A 21,692-nucleotide genomic window follows, 5' to 3' on the forward strand; every position below is an offset into this window, starting at 1 on the left:
CGAGCGTTACAATTATGCCTAATTGTATGCTTTTCTCTCTATGTTTGATTTTGTTGGAATTGATATGTTGTTGTTTGGAGAAATCAAATTAATTGATGAATTGTAATTAATGTGGTGTTTGTGTAATTGTTGTGTTGTATCTATGTGTTCTAATTTGAGCGTATTCTGATGCTTTCGAGTTGTGATTTTGGACGTATGTTTGTTCTAGTATGTACGTAATCGCTGTGGTTGATAATTTAATGGTAAATTATGTAATTTTGTTGTTAAAATTATGCATTTGATGTAATTGTTGATGGTGAATGTAGTGTTGATATGTGTGGTTGCGAGTCAGCGTCAGAACTGAGTTGTGGGTTTTTTCTGTGAAAAATATTTGGTGTTTGGAACTTTTAAAAAGGGGTTATTTCGTGTTAAAATATAAGCTAAATGATTTGTAAGAAAAATTGGATTTTGGGATGGCTTAAAGTAATTTTTCATTTAGAAAAAGTTGCAAAAAAGTGCTTCTGTCAGCGAGGTAACCAGTTACATGGTTGAGGTAATCGGTTACATTAAAAACGTGTTTTGGGGTATTTTGGGTGATATAACTGGTTACATGGATGAGATAATCGGTTACATCAAAGAAAATTTGGTTTTTTTAGGGTGTGTTTGTTTCATGGCTTAAGATTATATTCCTTGGAATACTATTCCTAGGATTGTTATTCCCTGAAATATTGTTCCAACCTATGCGTTTGGTAGAAATTTAAATTCCTAGGCATAATAATAAAATTTGTTTAATTTTAAATTATAAAAAAAATAAAAAAAATAATAATTTTGAGTGATAGTTGGAAGTTAGACTTAGTTTAACTTATTCCCATGGGAATATTTTATTCCCATCATTCATGCCTTGGAATAAGAATTGAAAGACTATGTGTAAATAATATTCCTTGGAATAAAAATTTCTTGGAATAACTTTTTAAAACTTGAATCAAACACGTGAATATTACATTCCCATACTCATATTCCCAGGAATAATTTTGGTAACCTTGAAACAAACACACCCTTAGCTTATGGGATTGAGGTAACCGGTTACATGGTGAGGTAACCCGTTACCTCGCTGTGTTAGAAATTTTCGTAAAACTTTGAGAATTCGTAACTTTTTACTCAGGTGTCCGTTTGACGCACCGTTTGAACCTGTGGAATGCTAATAAAATAAAATTTCTTTTAAAAATAGTTTCAAGTTTAAGGAACTAAATTTAATTGATGTGTAATGAGGTTTTGTGTTGTCAGTGTATGTTGCGGTATGATGTCAGTGTTTGTATTTCGTAAGACTTTGAAAATTTGTAACTTTTGACTCTGGTGTCCGTTTGACGCGTCGTTTGAACCTACGAGTGGATTAAAATTTGTAAAAATATTTTCTATATTATAAAAATAATTTTGAAACAAGTGGATTAATATTTATTGGTAACTGACACATTTTCGTGTAATACTGTGTATGTTGTGCTGATATGTGTGCAAACTTTAATGTGTGTTGATGATGTGTGTTATTATTGAGATGTACGGATTGTATGTTATATGCATGAACAACATGTGGTATGTATTGTTGTGTCGCATTGATAGATGCACATATCAATGTGCGGTGTTTGTTGCATGGTTGAGTCACATGCATGATGTGTTGTAGACTTCGGTCCTGTTGTTGGTTCTAATCCTAAATGGAGGGGATTTGGAATGATGTGAACCAAATTGTTTACGATTGTTTATTCTAATCTGTGTTATATATTTTTCCAATAAAATTAATTTCTACATTAGAATTCCAACTATTTGGTCGAGGGATGCGTGTTTTGGTGTGTGTTGAGCTATGCTATTTTTGTAGAATATTGCAATTGCATAGTGATTTCTTGCTATACCGTTGTTTGTTGTGACTGCATGAATTGGTAGGTGTTTGGTGATTGGTGGGTGGTATCGACAAAGTGCACTGACCATGGTAGAAGTCAACATGCATATTGTTGTTGTTGCATGTAAAAATGTTGCATGCATTCATGGTGTTGGACGGTGGTCCGTTGTTGGTAGCTAAATTCCTATGTTGTTGGAATCAGTGAGATAATTATTGGTGAGCCTCAATCCCATTATGTGGATTGAGTGTGTGTGTAGCTAATTCCTATGGCGATGGATTAGTGAAGTGTTATTGTGTAACGATTTTGGACCACGTGGGGATTGGACGGTGAACCTGAGAGTTCACAAATTGGTACCACGTGTATTGGGTCATGTTTTTGAGTCTTATTGCATTGCATTGGTTTTGTATTGTTGTATTGTTGTGTTGATGGTGTGAATACATCGGTGTTGTGTTTTATGTTGGTGGTGTGGATATGTGCGTTGTTGGAATGTGTGATATAATTATAATAATTTGTTACTCGCTTACTATTATGCATTCCTTTATATAATTATGATATATCACTCCTTCTATTTGAATGTTGCCTCTACACGGGTAACATGCAGATACTCAATAGTGGTCAGCATGGATGTGAGTGGAAGGATGAAGCTTCCTTTTTATTTTCTGGTATCGACGTCTCCTCTAATGTGTAACACCGGAGAGGGAACTTTTTTTATGTCTTTTATGTTATAGAGATTAATTGAATATCTCTTGAGTTGACGTTGCTATGTTTTTCTCTATAAACATGATTATGTTTTGAATTATTATTAGTTGGTGATATTTCCGTTGCCTGAATACAAGTTTAATTTGTAGACATGTTTTTATAAGTATAGTCTTTATTATAATTTTTTAAAAAGGTAAGTGTTAAAGATCATGACGTATGAGCAGTTTTTTTTAAACTGTAGCATCCTAAATACTTTTGTGTTGAATTTACTCTGATAATATATTTAAATTACGCGGGGTTGTAACACCCTTCTAACCCACATATATTATCGCATGTCTTTTTACGAAAAAATAAAACAAATAAACCACAAGGATGCCACATCTTCATATAACAAACAATCTTGCTCTGTAACACGGGTTGCAAAACACTTAAACAAAAATGGCATCTTTGGTACTATTAATCAAACTACTTCAGACTTCGCAGCGGAATAAATATTTCTTAAAAACTTCTTCATAAATTAATCAACACCATGAAAGGTAGTTCGAACATCAACAAAATCATCACACTTCATGTTTATAACTTCATGATTATGAAAGTAGTATAAAATCCTTCAAAATAACAAAGGTATTCAAGGTTCACAATCAATCAATCCCAACCCCGATGTTACGTATCAGAGCAAGACCCACTGGACTCAGCGAAAACTAAATAAGCGCACTCCGAAGCTACCTCCTAAGCTTCCTGCACTAATCTTGATCACCTGCAAGTTACCCACGTTTCGAGGAAACATTTCTAAGTAGAAAGGATGAGTAAATCATAATCATTATAAAAGACATAAGTAATAGATACAATAGCTATAGCATAGGAACAACAACAACATAACACCATCTACTACGTCCATAGCATAAATCAAGAATCACTAATTCTTCACATCAAAACACCACAACTCAGGAATCAAATCAAACATATCACTTAATTCAAATATTATCCAATGCCATAAATAATGAGATGGAACATCAATAGACTCATGCATGTGGTACCAAAACATCACTAATGACTTAATCATCGTTATCTCTAAAGATCCCCACTAATAGGATCGGTTCTCGCTTGAAAGCAAAGCACTTCACAATATTTCACTCAATCCACACTATGGGATTGAGGCCATCAATGGACCGTATCTTCCTTCATACATCACTAGATCAGTATCATGCAAAACATCACTAGATTATTCGTCGTGATAAATGCTATGAATGTATGATGCACAATAACACATAAAATACGACCACAGTTAGTTAAGACGCGTCATCATTTACCATATTAATTATACCTCATCACATGATTCATAAATACACATATCATCACAATAGAATTAAAACATCATAGAACACAAGTCAAGTAACGACAAGACATGGTTAATTGAATTTCATAGTAGAAAGCATACTTACTATTATATTATCACAAGGTATCATCATATCATCATAAAGGAAGTACTAGAAAACTATGTCCTATAACTCATTTTATTCCACCAAGGTATAGATTATTACATTAGCTTCTCTATGCTTCGAACGACGCATCAATCGAAGTCCGGAAACTCAAGTTACGGATTTTACAAAAGGGAAATGCTTAATAGCATGTAATTAAATTCGTGAAAATCATGCGAATGTATTAATAACTTAATTTTAAACTATTATCATCTTTATTATTGGACCCCACCATGTTTTTATGCAAAAAAAATATAATTGAAACCAGCAATTCCAAAAACAATATGCATGCCAATTTGATTTTCTACAAGTTTATAATAGCCATCTAGTTAAAGAATCGATGAAAATCAGAGTATAGAGATAAGTGAAGACAAATTATGCATGAATGATTATATCGTACTACTTACCCATCCACTTATATATATTTTATGTGGCAAACTAAAAGATATTTTCATTCCTATTATTTATTGAAAAAATATTCTAAGTAACATGGTCTATGACCAGTTTCTAAACACATCCCTTCGTGAAAATTTGTGAGGAAAATTTTCGCACTATATAGCATTCCTCTTTACAAAAATTCTGGTTCAGGAACCATTCATCCGGCGAGCCCTTTTATTCATCCAACGACTGAAGTCAGTAGTCTCTACCTCCACTCACCTACTCGCTCGCCCGACGCGTCCTAGGAGATTCCATTCGCCCGACGATTAGATCGATTTGCATGGATAATCTGCACGAACTTGATTTTCTTGTTGCGACTTCCTGCATAAAACCAGTCCCAATTCTTGCATTTGCTTCCCATTACAAGTTCTAAATCATCATCTAAAGTCAGAATTTCATGATATAACCACAACCCAATGTATTCTACATTATAGACATCATTCTATTACAAATCAATACTTCTAATTCATCAATATTCATCACATCGTCATAACCCAAAAACCTCAAAACCTATTCTACAATTATCTAACACATAGACCAATTATAATAATCAAGATAAAGTCCCATTACCTTAGATTAGAGCTTGATTCTAATTCCTCTCAACGTTCTACACTTCCTCTGTGCCTTAGCTATGTTCTTCCCTCAGCCTCTTCTCCAAATGCAATTTCACAGAATGAATCGTTAAAACCCCGATATTCCTTTTTGTGAAGCTTACCCCTTGGACCTCTAATATGGTCCTTCAACCCTGTCCTCACTTAACCTTCACCATATTATCACCTTGCCCTCCTATTCTCTACATGATATTTTATTCTATTTTTCTAATTAAAATAATCCTAACTAATTATTCTAAACTATCTAAAATACTCTTATTTTTCAATAATCTTTATAACACACATGAACATCACATAAATTACCAAAACATCGCATAATTCGTCATAATAATCAAATCATCACAAGTCATCACACAGCTTCACATATAATCACAAATATACATCAAAAATAACTTAAATAATTAAATAAATAATCTAATTATATTTTTTGTGTGTTACAGGCGTTATTTAGGGTGTTACATCCATGGTGGACAACATCAAAGAAAAGGGGTGAGAAATAAAATTCAATATAAACAGTGTAAAGAATTCTAAGGTAGAGAATTATATAACAAGCACAAGTTCATTGCAAAATTAATTACAACATGGTCTCACACCCATTCACAACAACATATGCATATTCTCAAGCAATCAACAACATCATGAATAATCAACCACTTATGCAAGCATGTATGCAATATACTCTACAGTTGACTCATCATGCATATGGTACACTTGATGAACACTCAGGTTCATCTAGCTCCTTGATCCCTACCATAGGATCAGATTCCCTCTAGGAACCATATACATCAAAAACTGTCGTTAATCACCATATAGCAACGCTTCACTAATCCCTCAATAGAATTATCTACACGCACTCGATCCCCACCATAGGGACAATGCTAACAGAAACTGGATCTAAGTTCGTACACCATGATGCATGACTCTCAACAACATGCATTATCACCAAAAGATTCACTAAATATTCACCATGCATATATCAATATTACATATAAAAACAATCATCATACACAACCATTAATCAATGTTACAACAATCAATAAACAACACTAACAATATCAACTCAACAATTGCATATCCACAAGCATCCAATCATCTTAATTCATTATAACATCGACACATCATTATACAACGATTCATTAAAAAATCATACAATCCATCACAAACATCCCTATAGTAGGCATATGACTACCTCTAAACTAATGCACCAAGCACATAAGGTATCATGAAGCGTTAGCTTTCTAACGCTTCAAACAACGCATCATTTGGACATACAAATCAAAAGTTATGGTATAAAACAGTAGTAAATCAAACATGGTTCAATTCATAATTTTTCAAAAAACCATACACCATCAATCCATTGACATAGAGTGTCAATAGATTGACATCAAACATGTTTTGCAACATCCACTTCAAAAAATTGCATTTGGAAAGCATTCAATCGATTGACATTTGATTGAACTGACTCTAAAGTCCAAAAATTCCAGTTTTCAGCATGTTCATTAAAATCAATTAATTTTCACTCTCTCCCAAACACTCAATAACATTCAAACAGTGTATTTCAAATTCCTATCATCATAGATCAAATTGCTATTGTAATCTCATCATAATTTCATCAATTACCATCTATTTTCACCAAATAAACACCACCTACAACGCATCAAAACAATCATTCTCACATTCATTCTCACAACATCCAAACATTCATCAATGCTGGAAACTTATACATGTATAATCATGATGATTCAAGTATAAATTCAATAAAAAAGTCACATGTACAAACACAATAATCATCAATTTCCAGATTTCTAATACAACAACAATTCATAGAACAAAATCATTGAACCCTAATGAGAGCAAGGACCTATCTTCTCTACCCTATCTTGCAATATACCCATATTGAAAGCCCTTTCTCCCCCTTAACTTGTTCTCCTAGTAGCAATGAAATCTCACATTTTATTCTCCTTCTTCTACCTTTTGCCTCTTTGATTTCACTTTTCTCTCTTTCACTTTTTCTCTCAATTTCTTATCTTACGTACTGTAAAAAATCTCTGTTTTCAAACTCCGTATATAATAATAAAACATAATATCTCATATTTAGGTTATCCCCTTATTACCCTTATTACTCTCCATAATTCTCACATTGCCCCTTATTTCTTTACAAAGCTCTATTTTGTTTTTAATTAAATTAAAACTAACTTCTACCATCCTATAGTATTTAAGTAATCAAACTAAATTTTTATTATTTTAATTAATAAAATTCTAATTGATTATAAACAACTATACCAACCCCTTACTATCTTTCTCCCTATACCTTCACCTCTTGGATACTTGTCCCTGCAATCACACAACAAGTAAATAAATCACTCAAAAAGGCATAATTAAATTAAACAAAATTATCTAACAAAAACGGGGTGTTACAAATCTCCCCCACTTAAGAAATATTTGCCCTCAAAAATACCTGAGGAAAACAGAGTCGAATACGACTCTCTCATATGCTCCTCACGCTCCCACTAGTTGGTCCTCCCCAAACTACCTTCATTAAGGTAATCTCTTTACCACACAACTTCTTCACTCCCGGTCCTCTATTTGCATGGGTTATGCCTCAAGAGTCATATTATCTCTCACTTTTACATCATCCACCTGGATCACATGAAACGGGTCTGGAATGTATCTCCTCAATTGAGAGAAATGAAACACGTCATGAAGATTAGCAAGAAGAGGTGGCAAAGCAATCTGATAGGCCACTCCCCTATCCTTCCCAAGATTCGGTATGGACCAACAAAAAGCAACTTGAGCTTTCGAGACTTCAAAGCTCGACTAACACTAGTTATCGACGTAACTCTTAAAAACGTGTGATCTCCCTCCTATAACTCAAGTGCTTTCCTCCTCTTATCATGATAACTTTTTTGATGACTCTGTGATGCTTTAATCTTCCCTTGGATCATCTTGATCTTCTCAATCGCTTACTGAATAATCTCAAGTCCGAGCACATCACTCTCGTCTGACTCATACCAACACAAAGGAGTTCTTCACCTCCTACCATGCAACGCCTCATACGGTTCCATTCCAATAATAGAATGAAAAATTTTGTTGTAAGTAAACTCAATCAACAAAAAGTAGTTATCCCAAGAACCTCCTTGTTCTAGAAAACAAGCCCTCAACAAATCTTTCAAGGACTTGATGGTTCTCTCTGTTTGATCGTCCGTCTGCGGATGATAAGCAGAACACAACTACAACTTAGTACCAAAAATTGCCTACAAACTCTCTCAGAACCTTGATGTAAATCTCAGATCTTTATCTGACACATTACTCGAGGGAATACCATGCAGTTTCACAATCTCATTAATATATAATTCAGCTAGCATCTTCAAAGAATAATTGATCGTCATCAATATAAAATGATCTGATTTGATCAATCTATCAACAATCACCCAAATGGAATCACATCCCTTCGAATTCTTCGGTAAACCTATTACAAAGTCCATTGAAATCCTATCATATTTCCATTCTGGAATATTCAATGATTTCATCAAACCCAATGACTTTTGATGTTCAATCTTTGACTTATAGTAAGTCAAACACGCATACACAAACTCAACAACATCTTTACACTACAAGAAAAATGGTGATTAGCTGGGTGAATTTGCCAGGTGACTAGAACCTCGCAAATGATTGCAGTTGAGGGATGCAAACCACCTCGCAACTCAATTTTCTTAAGAAAAAATATATAAATATTTTTCCGTCTCACAAAGGAGGGAGGGAAGTTTGAAATTTTTGGAAAAAAAGTTGCAGAGTGTTAAACACCCCGCAACAATGTTTTAAAAAAGTTTTTGGAAATTAAATATTAAATTTACTAAGAAGTCAGGGGAGCAAGTGACTTTACTGACACAAAAGTTGTGAAGTGCAAACCACCCCGCAAGTCTCAATGCCTTCTTGCGTTGCGATTTGAGGTCCACTTCACAAGTTTCTTTTGAAAATTTTGGAGAAAAATAAACCTGGTAATTAATGATGATAGAAAGTGGTAGGGATATGTGTCAGACACGGAGATTGCGGGGTGTGAAGCACGCCGCAAGTGTCAACGATAATAAAATTTGCTAGGTATTTATCATCCCACAAGATTTATTTAATACTATTACCTTTTCAAGTCCATCTCCCACGTTCTCGTTCACTCTCTCGTTTTGCACTCTCTGAAGGAACCAACATCTCCCAAAATCTCTCCCAAACCTGATTCATTCAAAAAACAAAATATCCATAAAACCCTTCTTGCAAGCTGCATCATTCCTTTCGAGGCTTCCTACAGGTTGCAATAGTTTATTTCTAGGGTTTCAACATTTGGGGTTTCTCATACAGTGTCGGTGATTTCTCGTTCAGGGGTTTTGATTTCGGGGTTTTCCAATCAAGTACTTTAGTGAACATCGTTTTTAGTTTGTGATTTCTCTTCCATGGTTTCTGCGATTTGAGTTTGATATTTCAGCGTTATGCCTTTCCAGTATTGGACGTGGTGTTACTAGCTAAGAATCGTGAGTTTCACATTTCTCAAAGGGAAGGCGGCGACGGTGGAGTTCAGGTGTCTATTTCATTTTGATTGCTTTAATTTTAAATTCAATTGGGCCTGTTAGTGTTAATTAAACTATTAGAAGTTAGTAGTTAATTCCTATTGGAAAATTATGTGGCTACTGTTAGTGTTATTTGATAGAATTACTAACATAAAATTAATAACTATAGTTATCAGTACATAATTGTTAGTCCATTCAACAATAACAAAAATTCGCCGTAGCGGTGGAGAACACTATAACGGCCGTCGTAGGGTAAACAACAGGATGGCGGAGCTGAGAGGTTTCCCCTCTTAAAAAATCAAAATTTCCCCTTAAATTTACAATGTTTTAATGATAACTTTGGAATTTTCAATCAAATTTGAGTTGAGACTCAACCTTAACCTTCCTTCGTAGTAGTCGTTTATGCCACTTAAAGATGGTAAAGACTCTTACTAGACGTATCCATCAAACTGAAAAACAGTATTCATGTCAAGATGAAGGATTTGGAAAATGCATTTGTCATGGCTTGTTTACCTCTTGTCATAAATGTGTTTAGTAAAGTTAGATTTGTTTTTCCATATTCAATAAAATTTGTTAATTGGCAGACATCTATGTATTATCCATTTGGCTGAGTGAAGTCTGTTTTTTCACAGTGAGTTGGTGTTATGTGTGAAAAGTGTCAGATTCTTTCATATTTCATGGAATTGAATGCAACTTTATTAATGAAAAAGTCTCTGTAGTCTTACATTTTATTAGAAATGAGGCATAAAAGGAAAGGATAATATGTAAGTTTGGGCATGTTTTAAAGCATCTTTTTCGGTTTCATTTTGCAGGATCTCTACGAAACGAAGAGGTGAATTTGATGGTAAAGACTGGAACTGCAGCGGGAAAGTTTGTATCTGTTGGCAGAAATCCTTGTGAAATACGATGAACTGATGAGTGATCCGAGGTTCGGTTTTGATATGTGATTGCAGGTCTTTTCACTCAGATGGATGCGAAATACAATGGCTCGAGTTGAACTGATACGATGAATTGACATTGGCCTTGAAGTGTTTTGGTTTGGTATGAATCTGTAGAACTTGATTTGTATGTTGAATTGAAAAACATGCTGGTTTTGCTTTGATTTGCAGCTTCATGTAGTCTTATTCTTTTGAATTCTTTTGGGCATGAATGCAGTTCTAATTTTCTGTATATTTTTTGCAGGTAATGTACTTAGCTTGACATATTTGTTCGGCAGCTCTGTATTAGGATGCATAATTGAATCTGAGTTAGGTTTGAAGTTCGATTTGGTTTGAGGTGAGAATTAATCAAGCTAGAAGAATGTTATAGAATCAGATTGTTTATTTAGCTCTGAATTCCTTTTATGCGTAGTTTCTGAACTGGTTTATAAATGTCAGCTCTTTTCACATAAAATTACCGTTCGTATTTTCCATTCATTTATAATTCTTTTCACCTCATAAAAATACACTTTTACATATGGTGGAGGTTGTGAGTCAGCAGGGTCATAATAGGAGAAGACATAGTATAATTAGATTAGGCGTGGTTGTTTGATTCAGGTGAAACTGTTGCAGGCGATTAGTGAAAAGAAGTGTATTACAATATGTTGCCTAGTTGGAATTTAGAGAGCATAAGAGGTATATGTTTTTTGTGATATGATTTCCAAGATGAGGAATTTTGGTCCCAAGAAGAGATGCTTATTGCTTTTTGGCTGTCTATTGAGTTCCATTCATGACTTTGTTTCCTATGGCCAGTGTGCATTGGAATTTAGGATTCTGTAGAGGTTTCTGCTTGTAGCAAGTAATTACAGGGAGTGAGTTCAGTTTTAGAGTCATTTCGAAATCATCTTACTAACACCAGTATGAAGTAGCTATTCTATCAAATTGATTTCAATAGTGGGATTTGATCTCTGGGTGCTTAGGTTCTTGTCGTATCGGTTCTCGGTAGTACTTCTTTTTCTTATAATCACAAAAAGTATTTCTTATTAGCATTAGTACTTCTATTCTGTCACCAGTATGAAGCACAAAAAGTAGAAAAGAAAAAATGAGTTATTAGCATTAGAAAAAAGCTTCTATTTTTTATTTTTATAATGTCTTATTTTAAAGTTTTCTTATAATCATTAAATAAATCTAAAAATGTCATTGAATTGTAATTTAACATTTTTTAGTAATAAAATTAAACTACATAAAACTTAAAGTGTAGGGGGTCAACAACTGACAGAGTAAATTTTATAGTATATTAACAACTCTGTCTAATTTAAAAATGAGTTATTAGCATTAGAAAAAAGCTTCTATTTTTTATTTTTATAATGTCTTATTTTAAAGTTTTCTTATAATCATTAAATAAATCTAAATGTCATTGAATTGTAGTTTAACATTTTTTAGTAATAAAATCAAACTACATGAAACTTAAAGTATTGGGTCAACAACTGACGTTGTACATATGGTGTTAATTAAAGGTATCTTGTAGCTATAAAATGCAGAGCTAATTAAAGTATAGTAGTACTTCTTTTTGTCACTACAATATTCACAACAACCGAAAGAAACAAGTAGATAAAGAAAAATGCACTAGTGCAGAAACTACTTTTTACATCGGGCAAAAACTACTTTTTACATCGGGTCTGGACCCGATGTAAAGCTAGGTGATGTAATAAGTCTGAGACATTTTACATCGGGTCAAGGCCCGATGTAAAAAGTGGCATACCACATCGGTTGAATTCAGATGTCTGATGTGAAAGATAATGCATTTTTTTTATAAAAAAAATATGCGCAATATTTTACATCGGGTATTCATTTTGCCCGATGTAATAGACGACCTTTTACATCGGTTGTTAGAAAGGCCCGATGTGACAAATCATGCCTTTTTTTTTGCGCCATATTTTACATCTGGGTGTGCATTTTACCCGATGTAATAGACTACATTTTACATCGGTTTTTAATACGGCCCGATGTAATATCTTTTTTGGTTTTTAACATAAATTGACTATTATTCCAATTTTCCCTATTTTAACCTGTAATTTTTTGTACCTAATTTTCAATATAATAGACAAATACCACACAGACCAATATAAGGTCTCTACTTTGCACATTTTTCCCACATCACACAGACCACATTTAACTGCACCAAATAGCTAAGATGCATATATATTCGTCAAAATATACAAAAGTATTAATTTAGGATACACAAGTGTACAAAATGATAAGAAAAGTTTACACACATTTTTCTACTACAAAATAACAACACTAAACATAAAGTTATTCTTTATATAACTCAAAGAAACATTTTGCCCAACGGAGTCGCAAATCATACAAATCTTCTTCTGTTAATTCTGTAGGATCATCAAATACCTACAATACGTAAATGCACAATATAGAGTTATTCTTTGAAAATTCTCATTAAGTTGCAATACGCAAAGTAAATAACAAATTAAATTTATTTTATTACCTACATCCAAGATCCAATTATATTTGCAGAGACAATGTCCAACATATTTTTCATCACATAGTATCCACAATCATTAGAGTTATGTTGTTTCCTTGTCTACAATTGAATAATTATCATAAAATTAAATATAGAATTATAATTTACATCACACTTACATTGGGCCTATGCCATGTAGCCTTTTTTCTATTGCCATAACTTGCAAATTGATGAACCTCAAAAAGGCGGGGGGTGTAGACATTATTTCTAATAAAATTGACATTAAATATTTGTCCAAAAGGCGGGGGTGTAGACATTATTTCTAATAAAATTATTTCATGAATGAGATGGTGTATTGAAAGATTTGATGACTTGAAGAAATTTATTAGAATTGAGAGACTTTTAAACATGAATGAGATGGTGTATTGTTGTAATTATTTTTTGAAAATTTATAACTAATTTAGTGTTTGGATAATAATTTTGATTGGGAAGTTTATAACTAACTGTGTTGAGTTGTAATTTTGCTCTCAAAATTTATGTGTGTTAACTTAAAATTTAAAAAGAAAAACACCGCATTCAGAAAACCCAGAAATACATATGTCTGAAAGCTTAAACATATCAATATCCAACTCAAGTTAGGCCCCAACAAGAAACTAACCTTATTATAAATCAGATGAACTCCAATCAGCTATGTATCTTCAAGTACCTAAAAAATACATAAACATATAATTTAAGCATGTTTTGAATCACATTCTATAAATTATAAAATAAACTATTGTCCCTGAACAAACATCTTTTAAACATAAAAAGTTTAATAATTATGCATTTTTTGTATACAAAAACTACATAAACGGTCAATTATATCATATAATTGTATCATGTAATATTATTATTTACTAAATTATTAAATTTTCAGCATGAATATCAATACAACTTTGGTCCTTGAAAATATACTTTCATTTTCAAAGGCATTCGTACATTTCATATCAAGAAGCTTAAATACAAAAAGTCATAACAGAAAACAAGTTCACAAGTAGATTCACTATAGCTTAGAGCTAACCATTTTCACAACCAACACCATCTAGACTAAACTAATACCAATAAAGTACATTTCATGCCAAATATGTAATACATCCAAATAGCTGAGTCCAAAACCAATTCTAATAGTTAATAACATCTAGCTTTCAACCATTCTAGTAACCAAATTAACAAGCACTTTAGACCTATTCTAACCCCTTAACAAGCACATGTTTCCACTACCGACCGACATACTACAAAGTTCTATATATCTTTAACTTGTACGAGTACAACCCTATACTACTACTATATAGGCTCAACTTTTTAGATGATGAAAAAATTCAATTTTTTATCTAAATTATCTGAACTTGCAATACAAGGGTAGATTGATAGACTCCACTTTTAAAACAAAGATAAAGTCCAATTCTTTTTTCCAATCAAGAAAGTTTCTTTGAGGAGTAACATTAATTAACCATTCTTTTCTCACATCTCAGACTTAATCATCATTCTCTCTCTAAAACATATACTATAAGCTAGTACCACCTCTCTCAATCTTTCACTTTATCATCTTTCTCTCAAATCTTCACTTTATCATCTTTCTCTCAAATCTTCACTTTATAAGTATTATATTCTGATATTTATTCCTGGTTTTCTCTAATGTTAGCTTAGATTTATTCATAAATTATTTTTCATTCATGTTACTCTATCAAGAATATTATTCCTTCATGAATTCATTCTATCATTCTTCATTAATTTATAAAACTAGCATTCTTTAGATTTTGTTTTTCTGGATCTAAGTTTCAAACTTCTGTTCTCTTGCTATTGATTTTCAACCGCCAATCTTTTTATTTTTTGCAATTGATTTTCAACCGACTAAACTCACCCGAACCAACCGACAAACCGGCAAACCGCCAAAATTAAAACCGATGACACCAAACGGACGATAGTGGATGAGATATTGTCATCTGTGGGTTTCTTCGGATCGAGGTTTTTTCATCCGAATCCGACCGATGTCCACCCCTAGTTATTATTACATTTACACACATCAAGCTATTCAAAGCATCTATCAAATATCCAAACCATCATAATTTTTTGTTCAAAACAATCTAAAGAGCATACAAAAACCGAGCCATATCATTATACTAGCTTTCAGTCCACCACAAACCAATTCAAAATTCCATATAACACATATATCATCCAGACAATTAAACATAACAGATGCTAACAAAAAGGATCAATTAAAAAAACTTACGGAAGAGGAAGGGTCGTGCACCGTGAGACTCAGGCCGTCACGGGCAGGCTGAAGCAGGACCGGAAGAGGAGGCGAGGTCGTACACTAACGCAAAGACGCGGTTTGGCGAAGGTCGTGGATCGACGACGGTGGCGTTACCGGCGAGTCTGCTGGGCGTTACCGGCCGTCGTGGGTTTTTGTTCAATCGCGCAGGAAGGGAAGAAAGAAAAGAATATGTTTTGTGTATAGCTAGCCAACCATTGTATATATCTTTTCTGGGTTTTTGTTCAGTCGCGCAGGAAGGGAGGTGAGTGGGTCGGTGAAGGTGAAGCTGTATCGCGCAGAGAAAGCAAAGAAGGAAAAAGAAATTTTGGTTTTTGAGTGAAGGAGGCTAGGGTTAAGTTGGAAATAGTGGGAGACTTTTCCCATCGGGTAATATATAGGCCAATGGGAAAATCTCTTTCTGGTAGACTTTTTCCATCGGGTTTTGTATGGGCTGATGGGAAATCCCTTTTTGGCAAACTTTTCCCATCGGGTATTGTATAGGCTGATGTAAAAGCCTTTATAAAAAAATTTGTTTTATTTACAGTAATGCCACTGTGTAGACTTTTCCCATCGGGTATTGTATTGGCCGATGAAAAATCCTATTCTGGTATACTATTCCCATCGGGTATTATATGGCCTGATGTAAAAGCCTTTATAAAAATTTAGTTTTATTTACAGTAATGCCACCGTGTATTGGATTTTTAATTTTTTAGTTATTTTTCCCATCAGCTCCATTAAATACCTGATGTAAAATTCTTTGACACATATTTTTCACATCAGTTATCTTTATACTTGATGTAAAATCTTGTAAGCAAATGTAATATTTTTAGTAGTGATGTTGGCGTAAATTCTAGATTTACTATGTTTTAACATAAAATTATATAATTGATATAATTGACTAGAATTCTCGAATTGGTCAATTGATTAAAATGTTTTCTGATTATTATAATGGATACGATATTGTAAACATGCAGTATGGAAAATTACAAGTGTTATCGTAGTTGGATGTACGATCGTATGTATGCTGGGAGACATGGACTTAAACCACTTTTTGAGGAAGGAGTTAAATTATTTATTACATGGGCATTTGATCAAGAATGTTGTTGGACAGAAGGAGGAGTGAGATTTCCGTGTCTTAAATGTGGATGTAGAACTATACTAAGTGATCCGAAAGAAGTAGAAACTCATTTGAAGAGAAAGGGATTTAAGGAAAACTATTAGGTTTGGACATCAAATGGGGAAGAAATGCCGATGAATATGCTAGAGACAAGTAATTTCCAACATGGATCAAGTAGTCGATCACAGATGGAATATGAAGAACAATTTAATCTACCCGATGACATGATTGGCGATGCTTTAGGGGTGAACATGGCCTACGATGAACAACAAGATAGTGACGAGGAAGAGTTGCCGAATGAGAAAGCTCAAAAATTTTATGAGTTGTTGAAAGAAATAAACACGCCATTATTTGAGGGTTCGTCAGACTCTAAATTATTTATGTGTGTGAGATTGTTAGCTGCAAAGTCAAACTGGAATGTTCCTGATCAGTGTCTGGAATTCTTTTGTCAAATGATGTTGGATGCAACTCCTACGAAAGACAATTTGCCTAGAAGTTATTATGACGCGAAGAGGTTGGTTATGAGGTTGGGTTTAGAAGTAAGGAAGATTGATTGTTGCATTAGAGGTTGCATGTTGTTCTATGACAATGTGTTTGGTACAAACGATGGAGCGTTAGAGGAATGCAAGTTTTGTAACAGTCCAAGGTATGTAGTTCGCACTAAAGCCATTGATCGTAATAAAAAACGCATAGCAGTGAAATCAATGTTTTATTTGCCGATAATACCAAGGTTGCAGAGATTGTTTGCTTCAATGCACAGTGCAAGTCAAATAACATGGCATCATACAAACAAAACAAGTACAAGCACTATGCGACATCCATCTGATGGTGAGGCATGGAAGCACTTTGATCGGATACATCCTGATTTTGCTATAGAACCTAGAAATGTCAGACTTGGATTGTGCTCAGATGGTTTTACTCCATATGTCCAACAGTCGGGAACTGCATATTCTTGTTGGCCGGTTATTGTTACCCCTTACAACCTCCCCCCTGAGATGTGCATGACAAAGCCTTACATGTTTTTGACTTGCCTCATTCCAGGGCTGTCGAGTCCAAGAGCAGGAATTGATGTGTATTTACAACCTTTAATTGATGATTTAAAGAGGTCGTGGATTGGAGAATGTACTTATGACAAGAGATGGAGAGTATTGCGACGACCGTGCTAGAGATACTCAAGTAAGATGATACTAGAATTTTCCATGTAAAAAAGAACATAACAGAACTATGTGATTATGGCCAATAGAATATTGCATGTTGTTGAAGATTTTGATTATCAATAGAGTAAAATAACATTGAAAAATGCAATAATATTGATAGTAGTTTATGAATACTCTTCTGTGTAACCAAAACATAACATAATGACCAACTTTATTCCCATGTAATTAAAGAAGAATGTGCTGCAGAAACTGTATTTTTGTTACAGTGAATATACCTAGTTTATATGTTTCTCAATCATCCTTTGTAGCTCCTCATTTCTTATTCCAACCACTTTATCAATAACTTTTCCATTCTTAACAAGTAAGAAAGTTGGCAACAAATACACCTGATATGTTTGAAAACACTTTATATTTGCATAATATAATGACCAACTTAAAAATAGTTTATCAACTCAAAATTGGAGGAAGTATATGAATTTAAAAATGAAAAATTTGAGACTGTTTGGTAGATTTTGAGACTCTGCTAAGAAATTAGTAATTTGGTAGTTAGCATGATGTATTGGAGTGAATGGTGGTGGTATGTGCATATGTAAATGTTGTTTTTGTTTTTGCATACTGAACATAAATGTTATTTTCTATTACTATTTTTTACTTTATTTAATTTATTTACGTATGTGTAGGCGGAGTACTAAAGGTTGAAGGTGGAGCTTTTAGCTAAACATCCTGAGTTAGGTGGTCGACGGGGGCGACATCCTCATGATCCAGCTATTAATCAACATTTGTGGTTGAAAGCAAGTTAGGGAAAGAATAGACATGGAAAAATTTATGCTACTGGACCTTTAGCTGGCAACTACAAAAAAGGGGATAGGTGTTCTTTATTTAGGAGAATTGCAGACGAGGAAGGGTCTTCACGTTCTACAACATTAACCCCTAAAATAACTGAAACAATTAGACAACTAGCTCAGAGTGATGCAGCACGTGAAAATGAAACATTGAGAAAAAACAAACGGAGTTGGAGGAAGCATTGCGACTTTCACAAGAGCAAATAATGCTTACACAACAACAAATTCAACAACAAGTGCAACAACAAATACAACAACAAATGCAACAACAAATGCAACAAATGTAACAACTATTTCAACAACAATATGGTGGTGGTGGATTTGGAGCGGTTGGTAACCAGGGGGTGGTAGACGAGAATGATGAAGTAAACGAAAATAACGCGGACATCCCAGATCCTCAGTGAATATTATTTTGAATTTAAATATTTTAGATTAATTATAAATTTCTTTATATTAAGTATGAATTAAAATAATTAGAATTAATTATAAAATTGCATTTTTAAAATTTTTTGAATTTAAATTATTTATTATATTTATATTATTCTAAATATTAATTTTAATATTTAGAGTAATATAAATATATATTTTTATTGAATTTATTATATTTATATTATTCTAAATATTAATTTTAATATTTAGAATACTATAATTTTTTTTTATTATCTGCGTTACATTTTGCGTAGTGCATGTTACATGGTATCTTAGAATATTTGCCAGGTGAATTTCACCCTGCAAGTTTTTGAATATTCAAATATTGCTAGGTGAAATTCACCCCGCAAGTCCCCTAACACTGCTCTGACTCAACTGTCACACCTGCTCTGCACGAAACTGTCACATGGAACGAAGTTCGCTGAAAAGTCTTGGAAAGCGTGTTTGCAAGGTGTTTTATACCTGGCAATGTTGCGGGGTGAAAACCACCTGGCAAAGTTGCGGGGTGTTAATCCCCTTGCAAATATTTGCGACTAACGTTTTTCCGGGGTGAACAACTCACCTCGCAATTACGGTGTTGCAGGGTGATTTTTGCTTTTGCGGGTGAATTTCACCTGGATAATTGCAGTTTTTTGTAGTGTTAAGTCTTAAAACATTTTGGTAGCACATGGATGGATATTGAGCTTACCATGGTGTTCTTCCTCAAGAATACTTTTCTTAAGTTCTGGCACATCTGGAACACAAACTTTGTCTCTGAATCTCATCATACTATTCTCGTCAATCTTGAAGTCACCACCTTCACCTCGATTGATCAACACTAACCGGTCACACTGATCTCATCAAGAATACCATTGGTCGGTTTTAACATACCCAATTTCACACTGGTATGAGTCTTTTCACATACTAAACTCATATCTTTGAATTGGTCAACCAATTCCAACTCTCAATCCATAAGCATCGACATATGCAAAGACTTCCTATTCAACGCATCAGCTGCAACATTATCCGTACTAGGATGGCAACTTAAGCCAAAATCATAACCCTTTAGGAGTTCAAGCTATCTTCTCTGCCTCATGTTCAATTATTTCTAATCGAATAGATACTTTAAGCTTTTATGATCACTAAATACATCAAATCTAGAACCAAAAAGATAATGTCTCCAAATGTTTAACACAAAACTACAACTGGTAGTTCCATATCATGCGTACGATAGTTCCTCTCATGAACTTTTAACTTTCCGGAAGTATAAGCCACAACCTAAGCATTCTTCATCAGCACACCACCTAAACTCATCTTTGATGCATCACAATACACCACAAAGAACCCACTTGGATTCGACAAAATTAACAATTAAGCATTCCTCAACTTTTCCATGATTTCTCAGAAACTTTCCTCCTATTTCACATCCCAGACATAAGCTTGATCCTTTCGAGTCAACTGAGCCAAAGGCAGTGCTAATATTGAAAAACCTTTGATGAACCTCGGGCAATAACCAGCCAAATCTAGAAAACTTCTTATATCCGTAACAGACTTCAGAGTCTCCCACTATAACACATCATCAACTTTTGACGGATTACCATTAATCCCTCTACTAGAAATCACATGGCCGAGAAAACTCACTTCTTTTAACAATAATTCATATTTGGACAACTTTGCATAAAGCTTCTTCTCTCTCAACACCTGCAATAAGACTTTCAGATGCTCCCCATGTTCTTCACCGGACTTAGAATGTATTAAGATGTCATCGAGAACACAACCACAAACTGATCTAGATAAGGATAGAAAATCCTATTCATATACTCCATGAACACACCTGGTGCATTAGACACTCCGAACAACATTACTGTATACTTATAATGACCATACTTCGTTCTAAATGCAGTCTTCAGAACATTGTTTGGTTTCACATGAATCTGATAACCAGACCTCAAATCTATCTTGCTCAATACACAAGCACCCATCAAATTATCAATTCTCAAAAGAGGTTACATGTTCTCAGTGGTAACTTTATTCAGTTGTTTGTAGTCAACACACAACCTCGTATTGTTGTTCTTCTTCTTAACTAGCAACACTCACACATCCCACGGAGAAACACTTGGTGGAATCTTCACAAGCAACTCTTCCAACGGTTTCTTCAATTCACCCAACTTTGGAGTAGACATCCTATATGGAGCCATCGACATAGGATTAATATTGGGTACCAAGTCTATGGAGAACTCAACTTCGCGCTCTGGCGACAAGTCATGATATCATCAGGGAACACATCCAAAAAATCACACACAATAGGTAAATAAACATTGGAAACTTTACTGTCGACTTGCAAAGATGCAAACATTGTAAACATCTAAGCCTCGTCTTCTAAGAGTTATTCCACTTGTTTAGAAAATAAAAACATCAGCTCTCCACTATCGCCAAACTCTAGAAATTTTTCAATCTTGTTGAAGCAGTTAATATGAACATAGTTGAATTCTAACCAGTTCATTCCAAGAATAACATAGATTTGATGCAAAGGTAGATAGACCAATTCCATCGCAAAACTCTTACCATAAATAGTCAACGAAAAACTCAAACAAACCAACGTAGTAGTCATATAACCATTAGTCAGGGTATCGATAACATACTCCCAATAATAGAAGATAGTTTTAAACCCAACCTCTTAGCACACTCAAGAGAATTAAAAGAATTAGTAGCACCAGTATAAATAATAGTAATTAACTCAACATTGTTAATGAAACATGTACCTCTGATTAAGTTATATGTCTTGTGGACCTCTGAACCACTCAAAGCAAACACTCTACCATTAGTCTG

The 21,692-nt window shown here is 33.9% G+C and overlaps 1 long non-coding RNA gene across 1 annotated transcript; it reads right to left on the reverse strand.

Annotated features, from left to right (window-relative positions):
* Positions 1–12,728: 12,728 nt before the first annotated feature.
* LOC131623437 (uncharacterized) lies at positions 12,729–15,738 on the reverse strand. The gene is made up of 4 exons (XR_009290202.1): positions 15,316–15,738; positions 13,705–13,752; positions 13,071–13,166; positions 12,729–12,973 (listed from the first exon to the last, which is right to left on the reverse strand). It is a non-coding gene; the product is annotated as an uncharacterized LOC131623437 (long non-coding RNA).
* Positions 15,739–21,692: the final 5,954 nt, after the last annotated feature.

This window comes from Vicia villosa, linkage group LG1, assembly GCF_029867415.1.
Source record: "Vicia villosa cultivar HV-30 ecotype Madison, WI linkage group LG1, Vvil1.0, whole genome shotgun sequence".
Taxonomy (NCBI): domain Eukaryota; kingdom Viridiplantae; phylum Streptophyta; class Magnoliopsida; order Fabales; family Fabaceae; genus Vicia; species Vicia villosa.